The following is a 4,568-nucleotide window of genomic DNA, read 5'->3' as shown; positions in this document are numbered from 1 at the left end:
TGATGCCTTGTCATGACCTTGCAACTTGATATGTGGTACTTGATTTTGGTTCCACATGGTGCCCTAGTAAATGATGGATTCACTTGATGGATTTTATTCACTACATCACTGCAGAGATAACAAATTGGTATGGTTGCATACTGTAGATTTGCAAGGTGTTGATACCTAATGAAGAGCATTGTCCTCACTCCCCCACATGCCTAAATTATAGTTAAACCATTAGGTTATGATCATGTGATGAAGTGAATGGGTGACCTAGTTAGGTTAGTTATAGTCATGCAACACTTTATATGGGTAGATCAATTGGTTCACAATTGTGATACAAGGAGACACATGTCTAGGGAACTTTGAGTGAATGCTTACTATATAAACCATGCCGAGTGTTATGCAGTTGAAGTAGGCCAATCCATTAATTTGGTTTCCATGTGATCTAGGATTGGAATGTTATAGAAGTCAAGAATTTTTTACTTCACCATGGTGATTGTAGATTAACTATAGATGGGTTTCATATCTTATCTAACACTTGAGGGATGTTGCATTTACTTCTGAATTGTAATGTAGATCAATAAATTATTACATTTTGTGCTGTCATTCCCTTTGAGAGTTGATGTGATGATCAAGAATGCCAGATTGAAAAAATTTCACAACTATGAGCTTCAATCTAGAGGTTACTTGAATTAGTACATTATTGTAGTCATTGTAAAACTTAGAAAAATATTATTTATAGTTGATTGTAGATAAAAGTATGTCTACTCTTTGTAGTTGTTTTGTTTTGGTTTGATGTTTTTCTTTGTAAGTTGATAGTGAGAATTGTCATGAGCTGCATTTTCTATTATATGATGCCAAAACTAGGGAAGGCCATTTGCAAGAAGCTTAGAAATAACATATGTTGTTGGTTCTCCAGGTAGGTGAAGGTATTTTAAAAATGTCATAGGTAGTTGATGGGATTTTTTTATCCTAATGGCCCACCTTTTGGTGTTTCCTATTGACCTATGGGAGTTTGATGGGGTTTATTTTTGGTCTAATCCATTTTGAATACTACTTAGATATTCCGTGAGGGGTGGGATGTGAATTGGACATGCTTGTAGGATGCAAGGGTGTGGGTTTGTATGAGTCTATTTCTCCATGCAAACTGAATTAGTTCTCCCCTAAATGGATAGAAAATGAAAGTCTTACATTATTGCCTTCTTTGCATTAATAAAATCCCTAGTGTAAAGGGGTATGACTCATGGGCATGGATGGGTTCCAAGCTCGCACCCTAGTTTCTAATGAGACATTCTGACCTTGGGTGACTCTTTGTCACTAGATGACCAATTTTAACTTAGGACAAAAGTCATTAGCTAGATACAGAAGGGTGATGGATATTTTAGAAGAGGAGAGGAAAGAGCATAAATTCATAATTTTTTTTTTATAGGGGTTGATTATCTTGATGTTGTTAGGAACCTTCAAATTTGGGACTTGGAGAATGTAGAAATAGGTGTTGATTTCAAATGTGGCTACATTGATGGAAGGACACAAAAATATGAAGTACTTTTAGACTTTTGAAGATATATTTCTTTGTAATGTAGGCAGTGGTTCTTTGTTTGAATGAACCTAAAATATGAAAAATATTGGATAACTACAAGGTTTTCAATTTGGAAATGGATGCAATATTTCCTAGATTTTCTCAACATTTTCATGATGTGATAGTGTTCCTTAACACATGAAGGGTAGCACTGGAATAGGGAAATAATTGTGTCGGTTTCACATACTTCTCATGATTTGATTGTCTTTTTCTCCTGGGAGAAGCATGTTTATCATTCATATACAATTATGTTTATTGAGGGAGATTTTATTATTTTAATAGTGGATTATATCTGTGCATATAAGATCTCTTATTGTAGAAAATCTTTTACGTAAGCACAATTGTAAGGACGTTTCAGCCAAAGCATCTTTGTATGGGCATGGGTGTAGCCACACCCTGCAATGAACGTCAACCCTTGTTGGGCAATTTGAGGGAAAAAAAGCATACAGAACTAAAAACATATGTTCTTTGAAGATGTGTGTGTGTGTGTGTGTGTGTATGTGTGTGTGTACACAGACACACAGACACACACACATATACACATACACATATACATATGTATATATATGTGTGTGTATGTGTATATATCTATATATACATACATATACGTACATATAAATACATATACATATATATATATATTTATATATACATACACACATATATACATACATATACATACACATACATATATATACATATATATGTATATACACACACATACATATATACACAGATATACACACACATACACACACATACACACACATACACACACACACACACACATGCATACATATACATAAATATACACACATATACATATATGTATCTACACACACATACACATGGTTACCTAAATCCATACTAATTGAGATTAGAAAGGACATTCCAAGATTAATCTAATAATTGACTATGAAATTGGATGTGAGGATATATTGATAATTTTTTTAAAAGCAGTTTCTAGAGGATGAGGCTAGGGAATGGTTCTCAAGTTTGTTACTAGTGCAAGTCATACTTGGGATGAGCTCATAGTTTATTTCAATGATAAATTTAATAAAAAATTGTGTGAGTGTTTTATGATTAATAAAATCAAGAATATTTGCATTGCACCTGAGGAAAAAGCTCCAAAGTTCAACCAAAGATCTATGATGGCATTAAGAAGAATCCCTAAGAAATATTGGTCTTAGAATGCACAATTATATACTTAGGGGTATTTGACAAGAATATAAGCTCTATGTTAAGAATGAGGATTCCGTACGAGCTTGCATGGAGCTTTCCAAATTACAATAAATATTTTGATGGTATCCAATTATGGGATGATCAAGAAAATCAAGCCTAATAAGAGGATATCATCTATAGGGGGATTCTCACCCTAAATTTACCTAGGTGAGATTGCTCCAAGTTTTTCTTCACTCCATAATGTTGGTAGGCTTTTCCTAGGTGTAACAAATACACCATATATTGATACAATGAACATATTTATTTAGAATATGATTCAAAATTAAACCCTATCCATGGAACATAGGTTAAAAGAGGATAAACAATTTCCTTCTATGTACATGATCGAGACCATTGATTCACATTGTTGTAAACCTACTACCCTTGGCCAAATGGACTCCCCAATTACAAAAATTCTTTTAGCGATGATACTTCATGCACTCCGATGACACCCCATAGTGGACTTCCAATATATGGAATTTCCCAATTACCAAGGCATTCATTGTCATGGCACCCATAGTGGGTTATGTGAACTTGAGCTGGAATCAATTTTATTCTCTAAATATGAGTAGGTGCTAAGAGCATGATTGATGAACTAGATTTTCAAGATAATGATAATGAATAGATGAGGTTACCTTTAGGTTAGAATAAAGATATTGTGTCCCCAATTGATATAACTTAAAAAAATTCTTCAATCCATTTTCTAAAGAGATGATTTATGGAAATTAATTGGGATCTCATTGTAGTGAATCCTTTGAAGATGGTTTTCATGTTTTTAAAAATCCTTTATACTATGATGCAGTGAGGGAAGATTATTATGTTCCCCTATGTAAAGATTTTGAAGTTAGTTTCCAAGTTTTTAAAAATCCCCAATTAGTATGATGATGAAATTGATTCATCATATTTATCCATTTTTGGAAACTTTGCATATGAATGTAATGATGAATGTGACAGTAAACATCACATTGGAGATACGATAAGTATGATTTTTAGGGTATTGAGGGAAAATATGATGTTGGTCAAATGATTATTCCCAGATGTGGTCAAGAGAATGTCAAGAGGATATTTTAGTTGAGATGTGTATGGTAAAAGATTAACATGAGTTATGACATTTATATCACCTTTATGTTTTTGTGTAGGAGGATCAATAGGAACCTTAATGCCTAGCTCATTATTACAAAGTCTTGAACCTTTATAACCTTATTTTTTGGTGATATCATATCTTGTGAATTATAAGGTGTGTTTAGTGTAGATGGAGAAGGCAATTCATCTTGAGGTTTATGGATAGGTGTGGTATATAAATGAATAGAGGTAGGGATGTTCTCTTTGGGGAGATAATCTTTCCTATCATCTTCAGTTTGTAAAGAAGAAGTAGGATTATCCAATATTTCTAGAGAAGTAATCTAGGAACTATCCAACATCCAGATCATGAAAAATATTTTGATAGGAATCAAATTAACTACTAACCCTTTTGGAATATCTATTAAAGTAGGTTGAGGAAGAGGAGATCTAGATATCATTACCAAAAGATCACTAAGATATAGATCTTGGTGGAGATTAGTAGACACTTTATGGATAGGATTAGGAGGATTAAGATGACCCTTATGTTATCTATACACTCCATGAATTTCGTTAGAATATGAAGAAAAATAAGAACATATGAAATATTGATAATGGTATTGAAAAATGTCATATAAAGAAGATATATTAATTAACCTTATAATGTCATATGGAATGACAACATGAAGGAATGCAAACATAATGAAATGCAATAAGTTATGTT

The sequence above is a fragment of the Cupressus sempervirens genome, chromosome 9 (assembly GCF_028749045.1).
Source record: "Cupressus sempervirens isolate cs-2001-9-10 chromosome 9, ASM2874904v1, whole genome shotgun sequence".
Classification (NCBI taxonomy): Eukaryota; Viridiplantae; Streptophyta; class Pinopsida; order Cupressales; family Cupressaceae; genus Cupressus; species Cupressus sempervirens.
The sequence above is the reverse complement of the archived record's forward strand: the minus strand, read 5'-3'. Positions refer to the sequence as shown.